Source organism: Suricata suricatta, chromosome 6, assembly GCF_006229205.1.
Source record: "Suricata suricatta isolate VVHF042 chromosome 6, meerkat_22Aug2017_6uvM2_HiC, whole genome shotgun sequence".
Lineage (NCBI taxonomy): Eukaryota > Metazoa > Chordata > Mammalia > Carnivora > Herpestidae > Suricata > Suricata suricatta.
In genome coordinates, this window is record NC_043705.1 from 56,407,364 (window position 1) to 56,424,834 (window position 17,471).

The 17,471-nt window shown below is 37.7% G+C and overlaps 1 long non-coding RNA gene across 1 annotated transcript; it reads right to left on the minus strand.

Moving 5' to 3' along the window:
- Positions 1-851: 851 nt before the first annotated feature.
- LOC115294673 lies at positions 852-2,029 on the minus strand. Its single transcript, XR_003910046.1, has 2 exons — positions 1,897-2,029; positions 852-1,247 (listed from the first exon to the last, which is right to left on the minus strand). It is a non-coding gene; the product is annotated as an uncharacterized LOC115294673 (long non-coding RNA).
- Positions 2,030-17,471: the final 15,442 nt, after the last annotated feature.

Genomic DNA, 17,471 nt, shown 5'->3' on the forward strand with positions numbered 1-17,471 from the left:
GCTAATTTGTAAAACTTCCTTATGACTACCATTACTATTTTATTCCAAAAAGTATAACGGAGAACTAAGAGTGCCCTTGATTTAAGCCCCAGGCAATTTGCTTTCTCTGTTTCTTTCCTCCAATGACTCTGCCAAAGGCCAGCAAACTCATTTCCTGAATCAATTGGATGATTCAAAATTTCTCATCTCCAAAGTATAGCCTTAAAATCCTTTAAACAGAAATTGAATACTGAGCTTTGTATATATCACTGTAATAATATAAGCATCAAAATGACACCAAGACTTAATGAGCCAACAAGGTCTGTGATTAATTCAGGAAGGTAGGAGTCTGTTGAAGAGGAGGGGGTGGTTCCTGCCAGGAATCTAAATGCTTTTTATCAAGGAAAGACACATCCTCGTGAGATGCGGATCATGATCATTGCAGGGCTATAGCTTTCAAATACTGTCCCTATTTCTAGGAAACAATTCATTTGCCCTTAAGTATTCATAACAACCTCTGAGTGTTTAGCAACTCGCTGCTTTTTGCCAGGCAGCAAAGTTCTCTGCTAAAATGTTGTCAGATCATCAACCCACAAGCTATAAACCACCTACCCACTAGCTCTGTTCTTCAACACTAATTTTCTTTTAATGCCTGCTTGTTTGTCCAGGAGGTGGGGGAACAGGGAGCTATTCTGATGATTTATAGCATCTGCTTGATCTCCAAGATTCGATTTGTTTAAACATGGAGACTAGTATTCAGAAGGCACTTGAAAAGTTTGCAAATAAATGAATATCTTTTCTTGAAACTGAACCTAGGAAATGATTAATCCCCTTGGTTTCTTCTTGTTTGTCTGAAAGTGGGAGATCAGAAAGCAGCAAAATGGAAAGCACCTGTTGAGCAGCCTTAACTTAAACACTCACACAGAGCATAAAATCTCCTGGATTAGTAATAGAGTTTTGGTTTTCCAAAGCAGCCTCTGCATTCTCAGAACCTAATTAATGGCCAGAATTTTAGGTCCACCAGTCTCATCTTGAATTTTCTACACGATGCTACTTTCAGATGTCCACATCCCAAGTGTCTGTCCTTTACAGCAAGGTTTCTTTCTTCTGCTTCCATTCTTTTCTTCTTCGTCTCTTCTTCTTCTTCCTCCTCCTCCCCGTTACTCCCTCCCTCCTCTTCCTTCTTTTTTTGTCTAACATGTATGAAGGAATATATCTGAAGGAATAGTGATAGCTCACAGAACCTCCAAGAAACAGAGAACCAGGGTCTGCAAAACAAAGAGGAATAGGAAAGGCCAGTTGAATAGAAGCAAAGACAAAGCCACACTCCGGCATCAGCTGGGAAGGGCACTAGTGCCCCTGCCGGGTGAGAAATCCTGTAGCTTCGAACTGCTGGCCTTGGACACTAGACACTGTCAATGGCTCCATGACTGCAGGTTGCCCTGGACACAGGTGTTACATTAAGGATTTTTAAAAAAAGTATAGTTGACGTACAATGTTACATTAGTTTCAGGTGTACAACATAGTGATTCAACAATTGTACACATTATGCAATGCTCACCACTATATATATATGCAGTCATCATCTGTCACCCTACATTATTAGAATATTATTGACTGTATCTCTTATGCTGTGCTTTTCATTTCCACTGTTTGTTTATTTAGTTAATTAATTTAATTTTTTTTAAGATTTTATTTTTAAGTAATCTCTGTACCCAATGTGGGGCTTGAATTCACAACCCTGAGATCAAGAATCACATGCTCCACTGGCTGAGCCAGCCAGGTACCCCTCCATGACTTATTTATTTTATAACAGGGAAGTTTACACCTCTTCATCCCCTTCATCTGTTTCACCCATTGCCACCCTCCCTCCCCTCAGACACAGCCCAGTTCTTTTGTTCTTGCTTCCATTCCTACCTTCCAGGTCTCTGGTAACTTCTCATGTGCTGATCAAATGCTCATGTCTTGTGGTTGCAGAGTCTGATTTTCAAGACCGAAAGATGAGAACCTCAGGATTACCAGCAATGATTCAGAACCTCGCAGAAAGTTCCGTGGGTACCTTTCCCCTGCATAGCAGTAGCCTGGCTAGAATGTAGCACTTTATCTCTTTGAGTCAAGTATTGTGACATCATTATTGTTGCCATTCTAGTCCAGAAGTTTTAAAAAGGCTTTCTTTCTGTTTGCTTTCACTTCAGCTGAAATAAGCAGTCAATGACTGTCTGGGCCTAAAAGGCAACCATACAGCTGGTGATGGGTATAAGAGATAGGCAAAGAGAAAAATGAAAAAAATAGAAAGCAATGGAACTAAGTGAGAGCAAGAGATAGAGGAGCCAGCCCCAGGAGAGAACAATGAGAGACCACAAAGAGCGAGATGGGATTATCACATGTGCCAGAGATGATCTGTGATTCGATATTAACTAATAAAAAGCATAGATAATTTACAGGCCTTCTGCACCTTCTTATAATGTGGAAATCACTAGAACAGTTCATTTTCCTTGGTGGATTTGATAGTTTTGGCCTTGGTCATTTAATTTTTGAAACAGGAGATGGTAAGTACTCTGGATTTTGAAGCGAATTACATAAATCAGATAAAGTAAACAAAGCGTTTAGCCCAAGGCCTGGCGTATTGTAATTGTAATTGCCCAATGAAATGTTTGATTCCCTTCCCTGTGACACAAAAGGTGAATGTTTTATCACCAAAGGAAAAGAGTAGGAGGAAAACAAAAACAAAGGCAATTTGGGTTCTAAACTCTTCCTCCACAAAGAAGCCTTTATCAGGGCTGTCAGCTAATAATAAAATTAGCTGATTTGAGTTTTTCCTGTTCTGCTTCCTCTACTAAAAGAGACAGCATTTGCTTTGCTTGGGGCCTGGGGCGGGGAGAGCTGTTTTCTCGGGAGCAGAAGCCTGTTAATGCTGCACTAGGGGAGTGAGTTGTGCTCTGCAGGCTGAGGAGCCAGAAGTGTTGTTCAAGCTCAGAAGAGATCCAATAGACTTTTCATCTTGAAATATCCACCCTATGTAGGAATGGAGATGAGAAGAGTGAGGCTGCAAGCTAGAAATAATTTATTTACGTAACGGTATGCACTCAGTGCCTATTTTATGTTCGGTGGTAGGGAGCCAAGCTCCCTGACCACTTGGAGCTGATGGCAAAGTAGGGGAGACAGACCCTCAAATAAGAATAGAAATACACACTTGGGTAAATGTGATGGAGGAAAAGAAAAGATAGGCACTATGAATGAAAGGAAATGCTTCTCCGAGAAAGTGATGCTTGGGTTTGAGGATAAATAAAAGGAAGCCAGACTGAGAGGAACAAGGGTGGACTTTTTCAGGAAGCGAAAACTTGAATGTGCTTATGCGCTGAAGGGAATGATGAGGTTGTGGGAGGGAGTTAGAGACAGAGGCCAAAGACAGGATCATTTATGAAGTAAGAGTCCTCAAAGGATGTGCTCAGTGCTGGGGTCGAAGAATTAGCCTTGGCCAGAAAGAAGGTCAGGACAGGAGAGGGAATGGAAGGAAACATGTACTGATAGGTTTATAGATGAAAGTTAGGATATAGCAAAGTTTTTCTGGGATGGTCTCCTGTTCTTTGCACAGTAGGAGAAGTGGTTGCTGCAGATGAGTAGAGCTTACAGACTGGAGGCCTTGGTGAAAGTGGTTTGAAATGGCTTCCTTGGAAAACTAGAGTGAGCCATGGCAGGGGGGTGAGGTTCCTGTCCTTCCTCTGAGGGAGGCTCGTGTAGTCTCCTTTTCTTCCTTTAATTTTAATATTTTCCAAGGAACTCAGTAATGACATACAGTACCCATGAAAACAAGCACAGGAGAATTCTACCATTATACCTGTATGTCTTAAACAAAGATAAATAATGGTACATTTACGCAATCTTCCTTTCATCCGCCCTTCAATGAGACCCAACAATGATATTGGCAAAAATGAGAAATCTGAGAATATGTAGTGTGAGTGTCAATGTGGGCAAAAAGGAACTCTTATACACTGCTAGAGGTGGTAGTGGTGGTGTAGACTCATACAACTTTGAGCAAGGTTACAATGTTTTGTAAAATTTGAACTTCCATAAACTGTGTATGCTGTAACAGCGAGATACAGACCTAGAAGATTGTTTTTCAAACAGCAGATGGACACTCAGTAGTGGGTCCAGAAATCAAGTGGCTCTCAGCTAGCAAGTTAAAAAAACATAGAGTAAAGATAGGTAATATAGGACGTCATTACTTATAGAAAAGGTAAGTACGATTTCTCATAAAATGTTGATTTCAGCTACATATTTGCAATTGGCTACAAGGACACCAGAGCTGGTCACAATAAGAAATTTGTCATTGTGGGATGGGTCAAAATAGGTAGAAACCCTGCTCTAGGGAGACTCACACACATGCACACGAGGAAATATGATTAGAGCTATTTCCCACAGCATTGATTATAATAGTGATTTATAATTTAGGAAACAGTCTCTGTCAGTAGGTGAATTGCAAGTAGTCTGTTTATATAATACAATATTGAACTAAGTCCAACTATATCAGCATCCATAAATCTCAAAAGTAAAAAAAAGCAAGCTGAAGAATGTGTATGATACCAGTTGTGAAAAAAACCCATAACACAATGCCATATATTATTTTCACTACATTTATATTTATATAAAGCAATATAAAGTACTGGGAATATATGCCATATGAATTGATAATTGTTGCCTCTGGAGAGTAGGAAAGGGACTTGCACTGCACACAGGAACAAAGAAGATTTTATTTCTCATGATTTTAATTGAAAATGTTTTTGAGAAAAATACAATAAGGTAATAATTGCCAATTTGGGACAATGAGTACACCACTGTTATATTTTTTTGGTACTCACTGTAGTTTTTTTTTTTTTTAAGTTACATTTACTTATTTTGAGAAAGAGAGAGAGCAGGGAAGGGACAGAGAGAGGAGAAGGAGAGAATCCCAAGTAGGCTCCACATGTTGTCAGTGCAGATCCCAATGTGGCGCCCGAACTCATAAACTGTGTGATCATGAAATCAAGAGCTGGATGCTTAACCAAATGGGCCACTCATGTGCCCCCATGCTCATTGTGGTCTTAAAGATATGTTTATACATTCTTTGATATTCCTCCCCTCAAGAGATGGAGCTTAATTTCTCTCTCCTTAAGTCTGAGCTGGATTTGGTGACTACCCACTAGAAAATAGAATATGGCGGAAGGAATGGAATGCCACCCTTAAGAAAAGGCCCATAGCAGGACAGAAGATTCCAACTTGTATCCTGGGTTCTCTCTCTGCCTCTATTCCTTCCTCCCAGCCCCCTCTCAGATTTCTCACTCTAGGAGACCAGCTGGTAGTTAAATGAACAGCCTTATGGAGAGGTCCGCATGGTCAGAAAATGAATCTGATACCAATAGCCACATGAATGAGCTGGTGTGATTTTCAACCCCTTCAGATAACTGCAGTCCTGGCTGACAACATGACTACAATGTTCACTGTTTAAACCTGCTAGATGTTGGGGTAATTTGTTACATTGCAGTAGAGAACTAATGCAAGTTCTCTTTATTTATATTGTTTTCTCAAAAAAGGAAAAATCTCCTCTGAAAGGAACAGAAAGAAACTACTACCTACTCTCTTCAAATATCAACACAAAGCCAAGAAGTCAAGTGTTTGAGGGTATCAGAGTCATAGAATGAAGCTTGAGAGCATGAACTCTAGAGCCAGACAACCTAGGCTTAAAGCCCTTCCTCTGTCCCTCACTAGCTTTGTGATCTTGGGCAAGTTACCTAACCTCTCTGACCATCAGTTTCCTTATCTTTAAAATGGGAATAATAGTAGTTCCTGCCTCATAAGTTTGCTATGATGATTAAATAAATCTGTATGTTCTCTGTATTTATGAATTTGTTTCTATTTTTTGTTTATTGTGTTATTTAGATCCCACATATAAGAGAAATCATGTTGACTTTCTCTGACTTATTTCATTTAGCAAACTCTGGTATGGTGACAGGTGGTGACTGCATTTGTCAAGGTGAGCATTGTGTGGTGTATTGAAATGTCATATCACTCTGTTGTGCACCTGAAATTAATATAACGTTGTATGTCAACTATATTTTACTAAATAAAAGACTAAATGAATCAACAAATAGAAGACAATTAGAACAGTGCCTGACATACAATGAGCACTTTTTACATGTAACTTATAATTCTTATTATTGTCTAAAGGTAAGGACCTTAACGATGATCTAATTCAACCCCTTCATTTTGCAAGTGAGGAAAATGGAGATTTTTCATTCAGGGCTTAGAGCTATTTCTACCTTGAGATGTCATTTCCACAAGAATTCTCTTTTTCCTCCCCTTATGTTAATTATACCTACTGAATGTCCCAATTTGCAAGGATCTTTGCTGGGCTTCTTTACATACAGTACCTCATCTAATCCTTAAAATAATGTAGGTATTTTTGTTATATCCGTTTTGAAAAAACACTCAAACTCTTGAGAGCTTATCATTTGCTCACAGACTGGTCAGTGGTAAAGCCAGAATTTAAATTCAGGTCTTCTGATAACAAGATTAGTGGCACAAGTACTTTTAAATTTTTAAAGATATTTTACGATTGACTGTCTTTTTTATTTAAAAAATTTTTTTAAATGTTTTATTTATTTTTGATACAGAGAGAGACAGACCATGAGAGGGGAAGGGGCAGAGAGAGAAGGAGACACAGAACCGGAAGCAGGCTCCAGGCTCTGAGCTAGCTGTAAGCACAGAGCCCAACGCGGGGCTCAAACCCACGAATGTGAGATTTGACTTGAGCCACAGTTGAAGGCTTAACCGACTGAGCCACCCAGGTGCCCCTGACTATCTTGATTATAAAGGTCTTATAGTCTTCTCTGCCTGTAACCTTATAGGACTCCAGAGCAGATATTTTCCTTGTATTTGTCTTTGGAGGTTACTATGGGCTACTTTCACATTGTTCCAAGGATGATCGAATCTGAAATCATGGATTTATCTTTCTATAGAGCAAGACCTATTTCTACAGAATGCATTGTTCGATCTATTTCATTTCCAAAATATTCTTCTACTTGGTTCCCTATTCAATACTCCAAAGAGGAACATTTCAGCTGATTGATAAAAACTGGCAATTCATCTTATGAGACTTAGCAGATTAGGATTAGCTCAGGAAATGCTCCTATCCTACCAACTTGAAAACTAATATGAATCAACCATGAAGCTTTTTTAAAATTTAATTTAATTTTTTAATAGTTTATTGTCAAATTGGTTTCCTTACAACACCCAGTGTTCTTCCCCACAAGTGCCCTCCTCCATCACCACCACCTCTTTTCCCCCCTCCCCCTTCCCCTTCAATCCTCAGTTCGTTTTCAGTATTCAATAGTCTCTCAAGTTTTGCTTCCCTCTCTCTCCCCAACTCTCTTTCCCTCTTCCCAACCATGAAGCTTTAGTTTGGTTATTTGATTTTCACAACAATCCCATGAAACATAGTTAAGATTTTTCCTTGTGTTACAGATGAGATAGAATCTTGGGGAGTTGAAGGGATGTACTCAGGGTAACACAGATCAGAAGGGGCAGAGCTCTGAGTGTCATTTTCAAAACATCTTTACAACTTTACCCAGTAATTCCCCATCTGGGTCTTTAGCCTCCAGAAATGCTCTTAAGAATATATGTACAATGGTGTTCGTTGCATTATTCATAATAATGAAAACTTGAAGACTACCTAATGATTCAACCACAGGAGGTTATTAAAAAAAATTATGACAGGGGTGCTTGGGTGGCTCAGGTGGGTAAGCGTCCAATGTCAGCTCAGGTCATAATCTTGCAGTTCATGAGTTTGAGCCCTGCATAGGGCTCTACACTGACAGTGCAGAGCCTGCTTGGGATTCTCTCTCTCTCCCTCTCTCTCTGCCCCTCCCCCACTTGTGTGCGTGTGCTCTCTCAAATATAAGTGAACTTAAAAACAATCTATTTTAAAAAACAATAATAAAAAATGACATATTCATACTGTGGGAGGGACACTTAGCAGCCATCTAAAACAATGAGGTAAACACACACACACACACACACACACACACACAAAAGGACATGAAGAATAGACCAAAAAATTAATTAATAAAAAGCAGGATGCAGAATAAGATGTGATTCCATTTTTATATAAGGAATAAACTTTACAAATCCTATGTCTGTGCATATAAAAAGGCCTTATAGATCATGTAACACATATTAACAATGATAATCCTTGGTTACAGATAGTTGGAAGTAGGGAAAAAAAACATATGAACTCCAACTTATGTTGTTTACATTTTTATAATGGTTATACATTACTCTATACCTAAATGTTTTGGGTTGAGTTATTCATAATTTTTAAATAAATTATTCAGCCTCTCAAATATTTATTGAATTTTTTATGTGTGTGTTCAGCACTCTGCCAGGCATTAAAGAACTCACAAGGAGGCTCTCTTGAGGAAGTTTGCATTTGGTTGAAGAGAAAAGAAGAACTGGGAAAATGATACAAAACTGTTTTTATACTTAACTGTGGGGGGAGGGGGAATGACCAATTAGTGTGCCAGTTAAATATTTTTCGGGAAGATTCACACAGATTTCATTCTCTGTCGGAGCTACAAGGGACGTGGCCTTGTGTCCCAAGTTTCCCTGCAATGGGATATTTGCAACTTTGGGTATCACTAAAAATCATGAATTGTTCAGTATCACTTGAACTAATTAAACTGGAGCAATGTGTCCTTTGTTCATCTATTATTTATAGTTCTCAAAGAGAGACTTTGATTGGCTTATCAGTGTTAACAGAAATCGGGCTGCTGAAACTGGGTGACACTGCCTCAGGCACCTGGTGTCCCTTGTTATGTGGCCCAGAGAAGGTCATTTCTGACTTGTGAAGCACTTCTAAGTCCAAGCCAAACCCAGCTGTACTGGCCAGGATATCTGGGTTCATCTTACTGACAAAGCATGCTCTTTGAGCCACGGAGCTTATATTTAAAATCACTGATTGGTGCTGCTTTTCTTCATGGCAGATATTATGGACTCCTCCTACAGCTGTGTAGTATAAAAGTTAGCAGTGAGAAAAGCAGAGGCAAAGGATAAACATGTTTGACGATAGCCAGGTTCAAAAATGAAGGAGAATTTGGCATCTCTTAACTAGTTTTCTTGGGTAGGCCTGTTCTACACGTTGAACAGGTTGTACCTGCATTGAAGTGTTCACTGAAGGGCAGAATCAGGCTGAGTTCTGCTCACCAAACATGGTGCAGCGCTGGCTGTGTGTCCCTGGCATGGATGTGATCAGGTTCCACGGGAGGAGCGTCTTTTTTCAAGTAGCATAAAAGCATCTCGTGGACTAGCAATGACCCTATCCTTGGGATAATATCCAGGAAACTGTAGAATCAGAACATGATTCTATGGACCATGTTAAAAGATGCAGAGGAAATGGAATTCAGCAGAAAACTCAAGTAAATGTTTCCAACTTGAGCCTGGTACATAGCTGATATTTAATAAATATTTATTAAATGAATAAAGAGTGCTGGGGATAGAGTAGGGAGAAAAACCGACAAAGTCTTTGAGCTTATCTAATGAATTAAAGATACAGTACTTAGTCTACTGTATGATACCATTTACATAAAGAACACAATCAATAGTTAACTGAGAGGAGTACTTAAGAATTATTTTATTTAAAAACATTTTTTTTAACGTTTACTTTTTTTGAGACAGAGGCAGAACTTGAGCGGCAGAGGGGTAGAGAGAGAGGGAGACACAGAATCTGAAGCAGGCTGCAGGCTCTGAGCTGTCAGTACTGAGCCCGACACGGGGACGGGGCTTGAACTCAGGAATCTCAAGATCATGGCGTGAGTGGAAGTCGTCTGCTCAACAGACTGAGCCACCCAGGCGCCTCCATCCTTAGTAATTCTTGAGGGGTGCCTGGGCGGTTCAGTCGGGTGAACGTCCAACTTTGGCTCAGGTCATGATCTCACGGTTTGTGGGTTTGAGCCCCGCGTCGGGCTCTGTGCTGACAGCTCAGAGCCTGGAGCCTGTCTTTGGATTCTGTGTCTCCTTCTCTCTCTGACCCTCCCTGCTCGCACTGTCTCTCTCTCTCTCAAAAATAAATAAAACATTAAAAAATTTTTAAAAAGAATTATTAAGGATGATAAATTAGAGGGACATTTCAGTTCATATTGTTGAAAATATTTACATTAAGAATATGTTCATGAATTACTTGCTTAATATAAATTAAAAAAATTTAAGTACAAGAAAGCCAAGAAATAGTGACATACAGTAGATCATATAAGCCAGCTTGTCAATCTTTCTCAAAAAAACTTTTATAATATTAATTACATGTATTATATATATGAATTAATTTAACTTGTCTTCTATCAGATTTCCCTCAGAATTACTCCTTCTTAGCATAGTGATGCTCTAACTTCCTTTCTATATTTCATTCTCCCTTTATTCTAGGGGGTATATATCTTGTCAAATGACAAATTTCATGATAGCTTTTTTTTTTTGAAAATACTTCTAGTCAGGAATCACTTTTAAATTAGCTGTTTCTCTTTTTCTATAGTTCCAACGCCAGCACTAAAAGTTGGCTTTCTTATGGAGACCATTTCCATAGGGAAATAATAATTAAAGAAAATTAATTCACAAGTGTCCCCCTGTATGTAAGGTAAGAGAACAATAAGGTAAAAACTTGAGGTGTATTCAAAGAAATCTGGTAGTCTCATTCAGTCTCTGGAAATTCTGTAAAACTAGAATTTGTGTGTATAAAATTCAAATTCTTACCACAAAAGAATGACAAATGGTTTCAAGACCATGTGTCTACTGAACAATTAATTATATTCGTAACATTTCAACTTAATTGGGTCTCTCTGAGGTTATGTCCACATTACTTTGACTAGATTTTTGATGTTTGTAAAATTTTTAAATCTCACATTAATCAAAAATTTCTTATAATGTATAATTTCTGTTTTTAAAAATTTTTACTATTATGTATAATGTAGATGTAAAGTATACATAACAACCACAACAATAATAATAAGTGGACACCCAGATACGCTCCAATCAACTTAAGAAACAGAATATTAACCACTCTCTGTCCTACCACCTGTCCCTGCACTCTCTTACCCTGCTTCTTTCCTCCCCTTCCCCATGGCTATCTTCTATGCTGAATTTTGTATTTATTATTTCTTTGCTTTTCTTTACAGTTTTACTACATATGAATGTATTCTTAAGTAACAGATTGTTTATCTTTGCGTGTTTTTTTTTAACTTCATCTGAACAGAAGCATATCACTCTTCTCTCCTGAAACATGTTCTTATTGTTTTTCTTCAACATTTAGGTTTTTGATGTTCATCTATGTTGACATATGTAGCACGAATTTATTTTCACTGCTATATTGTATTCCATTATATGAATAAACAGCAATTTATTGATTCAGTTGCTTGATATTTGAGTTGCCAGTTTTCTATTTGAGAAAATGGCAGTGTTAACATAATTAGACATATCTCTTGGGTAAGAATTTTTTTAGGGTATATATTTAGGGGCAGGATTGCTGGATTGTAAATATATACACATTCTAGTTTATTTGATATGCCATAGTGTTTTTCAAGGTGGTTTTAAACAAAGTTTTTTAAATTGAAGTATAGTTGACATATAATATTGTATTAAAGTAGTTTAAAATTTTTATTTATTTTGAGGAAGAGAGAGAGAGAGAGCAAGCACAGGAAGGGGCAGAGAAAGAGGGAGAGAGAAAAATCCCAGGCAGGCTCCGTGCTGTCGGTGCAGAGCCCAATGTGGGGCTCAATCCCGAGATCATGACCTGAGTCAGGTTTGAGAGTGTGACACTCAACTGACTGAGCCACTGAGGCACTTTGAAGTTTATCCATTCATTCTTAATAAATACACAGAATTCCATCCTCACAACAAAAAAGTACTTCTATTTTAATATCCCTATGCAGGTAAGGAAACTGAGATGCAGAGGTGTTTAAGTTACTTGGCCAAGGATCTCATGTGACTGGAAAGATGTAGCTAATACAGAGACAACATTCATAGACAAATAGACTTTGTTTTTGAAGGATGCCAAGACTTTGAAGTTATTTTTCTTTTCTTATTTTATTTTCATCACATTTCTATTTTCTGTAAACCAAAAGCCACACTCCAAAGTCTTATTCTTAGATTTCTGGCAGCTTGGACATCTAGCCAGATGATTGGAATTTCAGTCATTTTTTTTTTTTTTTTTCAAAGTACTTACTTGTAGGTGGCGGTGTTACTTGCAAACCCTACTTTGCATTTTTTTTTCTGGGGAAGATTAGAAAAAGCCATCTGGTTAACATTACCCTGAAAAATTCTTCTCTGAGTGGAGCTTCCTAAGAAGGCATTTTAAGAGAAGAATGTGGTATAACGCTACACAGAATACAAATGGAAACATTTAGAAAGTGAAGCATTGCGTTCTGATACTTATGAGAATTATCTTTCCCTACAATAAATTCAGTTTTCTTCCTGCCCTTTTCTTCACTTTTCCTTTTGAGGAAATTTTTTTTGAATGAAACTCTGTTTCTTGATAACACTTTTGTAGCTCTTGTTGAAGTTTAATCTTGTTCACGTATTGCTTGTTTGATTCTGAACTTTTGGCTCCTTTTCTATCAGCTGTCTCTTCTATTCAGGTTTTTGACACCACCATCCTCCACCTCCCTAAGATTCATTCTTGCAACTCTTTGTCTAGAAGAGAATCTGGCAAATTTTAGGTGCTCAGTAAATATTTGCTGATTAACTGAATGACTGCTTAAATAGAATGAATAAATGAATTAGTGAGTGAAGAACTTTCCAGGGAAGAAAGAGAAATCTTGAAACAAATGGTAACTGATAGACTTTATAAAGGTTTGGTGATACTGGCTTTATTCTTTTGCATTCCTTAAAATCTGTTAACCTTGAGAAGGCTATGTATCTATATAATTTCAGGACTCAGTTTAGAAAAATCAAATGCTATTCTAAAAATGACTTGGATCAACTAAAAAAAGTTAGTTTTTTGGTCTAATTGATTCATTTAATTGCAGTTATCCTGTCCAGTTATTTGGAACCTACAACTAACAAGATGTTTTAGATCTTCAATCCCTAGTAAATTACTCTTTCATTCACAGAATTTATCTTTTACTTTGAATCTCTTAGAATATCATCTTATATTGTATGGTTCTTTAGTTTTCAAAGTAATACAAATTAAAGACTGTGATGTTAATCTGGACCATAGTAAATCATACCTATTTAAAAAACACTCATGATGATAAAAACTGAGATATTAATTGGCATTTATTATAATTCTTATTTTTATCTTTATAAAGTTAACCTTTTATTTATTTTTTAAGTTTATTTATTTATTTTGAAAAAGAGAGAGTGTGTGAGCACGGGAGGGACAAAGACAGAGGGAAAGAGAGAATCCCAAGCTGGGCATGGAGCCTAATGCGGGGCTCGATCCCACAACTGTGAGATCATGACCTAAGCCAATATCAAGAGCCAGATGCTTAACTGACTTAACCACCCAGGTTCCTATAAAATTAACCTTTTAAACGGCAACTTTCATGCTCATAGACTTCAGCTGTATCTTCCTGTGAATTAAAATTTATTTCCTTCTTAATACATTCCTGTATTTTCCAAAATGTCTCCAATAAACCTTCATTACTTTCATAATCATAGAAAGCAATAGATCCCATTAGCATCCTGCCTTTCCAAATCAGCTACTTATCCTTCTGAGCAAATTGCTGCTCAGATTTATACTTATCATTGTAATTTTCAAGGCATGAGAACCTATGACAGTAACTTCACCCTGAATTTCTAAGGGCTCTCTCCAAGTGAATGAATAGAGAATTACATTCAAAATGTATTCATGTAGAATTTGCAATTGCCTTCTGTGATTGTACTGTTTATTCTCAGACAATATCCAAGTTGAAATTACATGCCAATATACTTAAAATTATTTAGAACATATGAATTTATTTCCTTTTCTATCTTTATTACAGTCGTTGTTTTCTACATGTAAAATAGGGCAATAATTGCTAAACTTTGCTTTTGTTCTGATATTCTCTAATCACTCACTTAGATTGTGCTACAATAAATTCATTAGAGAGATAATGATGGAGAATTGTATTTTGAATTCCCAATAACATTGTTCATCTCAGGAAGCAGTATATGTTTGCAAATTGCATATAGAAAAATGCACTTTGAAAGTGTGCCCATGACCTATAAAGAATCACACTGGATAGAAAAAAGTTGATAAGTGTGAAGAATTTTAATAGTGTAATAATCATCTAAATGCATCCTGTACCTCTGGTTTCAGTCATTCCCTCCTAATTAGTAAGACATCTATGGATTTCCATATAACATTACCTAATAAAGAGGAACTTTCTAGAATTTCTTCGGATTTTTTTGAATCTTTTATTTCTCTAATTGTAGAACCCAGCTTATAACATAGACTCTGTTAATGAACTTCTATTTAGTTGCCTCAAGACTTTCAAACACATCACCAGGGTAATTCAGGATGTCTCTGCTCTGTTTTTAGAAGAGGTGGTGGCCTTTGGATGGATTATGAATTAAAAGAATGTATATTACAGATATTTTCTTTCTCTTTTTTTAATGATTATTTATTTTTGAGAGAGAGAGAAACAGAGCACGAGCGGGGGAGGGGCAGAGAGAGAGGAAGACACAGAATCCGAAGCAGGCTTCAGGCTCTGAGCTGTCAGCACAGATTCCTATGTGGGGTTCAAACCCAGAAACTGCAAGATCACAACCTGAGCCGAAGCCGCATACTTTCTTTTTAAAGTCCATTTTCAGTGCTTCTGAAGGGAGCCAGTACAAGTTGGTAGTGAAGCAGTTAAAAATAACAAGCTTGGAAAAAACCAAACCTGTTTTTATCCTAGCTGTACTTTGAACTTCTGCCTGACCTTGGACAAGTTACTTTAGGACTCTGACCCTCTGTTTTGTTATTTGTAAAATAGACATAATAGAAGTCCTTTTGAAAAATTGCTTATGAGGAATAATTACATGTCATACACTAAGCACTTTGCATTCCATTTAGTCAAGCAATACTTATTGAGCACTAAAAATGTGCCAGGCACTGTGCCAAGCTCCTGTCTAACTCAGAACTGTTCTTTTTCTTCCCTCAATTTTTAAATCTAACTTCTATTCCTTTAGGTCCCAGCTTAACTCGCACTCTCACAGAAATTCTATGTGTTAGTTCAGGTCCTCCAAGAAGGTAATATCAAGTTAGGATTAGATGTGCAAGAGACACATTAGACAAGATCCCTGTGGAAGATAAAGGAGAGAAAGCAAGAGTAAGCAGAGAAAGACTCGGATTCCAAGGCAAGTCTGACATCTGTTGAAGGAGAGGAAGAAAGAAGGAGGATTGAGTGGGAAAATATTGCAGTACTAAGAAAGTGTTGCCTAGGCCAATGGGGAGTTCTCAAGCCAGAATTGCCCATTAGGGGAGTTCTGTGTCCTGCAGGAATGGGCGGGTGCTAGTATCTCTGTTGTGCTCAGTCATTGGCTAGTTGAGGCTCAGGAGAGTCATAGCCTCAGCTTCGAATGTGGTGGGTCTGGAGAGACAGTAGTTGGGGTTGTCAGTCAACTATGCTCCTCACACAGGGAATCTAAGTGGTGCATGTCCATAGCTATCACAACCTCCGTAGTAGTTTGGATCCTCCAGTTAACTGCTGTTCTAGAAACATGTATTTTCCTTTGCTCTGTTACCACCATAAAAATTAAATTTTTGTTTTCTGAATTTGTAAAGCTTAGTCTTTCTGAACTGTCAGCTATGGGGTTGAAACTGGGTACATCTTGTTTACTTTTGCTTCCCTGAGATGCACAAGACACATCAGGTGAAATGGCAGATAATAGGTACAAAGTACAATAGTAGTCATTATTTTTGTCCGTTCTATTCTATTCTGCACATTACCACATCCAAATCAAAGCACTGCAGCCTCACACTGCAGTACAAGTTGCAGATTTCAGCCTAATGTTATTTTCTCTGGAGCATTTTTATTTCATTCTGTCTTAGGGAGAGGTTGCATCTTTACTTTTTTTTTAACTTATAAAAAATGTTCATCCAATTATTTTGAGAGAGGGCATGAGAGCATGTGGTGCAGGGAAGGGGCAGAGAGTGAATCCCAAGCAGACTCCGCGATGTCAGTGCACAGCCCAATGCGGGGCTCTAGCCCACCAACCATGAGATCATGAGTTGAGCCAAAACTGAGTCAGATGCTTAACCAACTGAACCACCCAGATGCCCCACATCTTTACTTTTAATATATCTCAAAGCGAATCAAAAGTGGTGAAGCTTTGAAGATGGATTTTGGAAATGCACTAAAATATACTCATGCATAAGGAAAGTAGAACTTCCAGCACCTGGTTGTAAATTCTTTCTTCTTTTTCAGTGGGTAGAATCCAAAGAATGTCTCTTCTGTGACTAGAGAGCTATCTATATACACTGGTGATTGCCAGCTTCTCTCTCAATGACCTATTTCTCCATCCCCGTCTCCTTTCCAGAAAGCAAAATTTTCATCAGATACAGCAGAAAGCATTAGGGAGATAAGAATGGGAATGTAAATGAATAAAACAATGATGAAGGAACCTAGAAGTTATAGTTGATTCCACATCAGGGAGAAGTTCAAGATGCCCAAACACACAAATAGAAAATTAAAAGTTACAAAACCACATCATCAGAAGCTCTTGAGTCTCTTAGTCCTGTCCTTCTTCCCTGATTATGTCCCAAAGCTGAGGCTTGAGTCAGGGAGGGGTCTATACTACGCTAAAGGAGGAGGCATAGAGGGCTGGGTCCAGCTGTCTAGATTATTGAATCTTATCTTTGGCATTTTTGTGGGATATTGAGCAAGGTTGCTTGACTTCACTAAGACTTAATTTTTTCACCTGTACAGTAAAGATAATGAAAGTAGCAGTCTTAGAAAACTATTAATCAGAGTATAAGAGATAATTTATATAAAGTGCTTAGCAAGGTGCCTGGCATATAGTAAGCTCTCAATAAATCTCTTTAGTATCAATTCTTGTTAGAACTTCTGCCATACCCTGCTCCAGCCATTTTCAAAGTGTGATGTGCAGATAGTTTTAGGAGCCATGTAGTCAAAATTATTTTCATAATAATAGTAATAATTTATTTAACTTTTTATTGTTTTTAACCTTTTCTTTGATAGTTCAAAAGTAAATCATTGTAGACCACAAAATACTACTTCCTATCCATTAACATGGCTATAATAAAAAAGAAAGACAATAACAAATGTTGGCAAGTGTGCAGAGAAATTGGAATACTCATACACAGCTGATGGAGATGCAAATGGTGCAGCCATTTTGGAAGAGAGTTGGCAGTTCCTCAAAAAATTAAACAGAGTTATCATATGGCCTGACAATTTCACTCCTAAGTATATACCTAAGATAATTGAAGACATAGGTTTATTATTATTTTTAATGTTTAATGTTTACTTCTTTCTTTCTTTCTTTCTTTC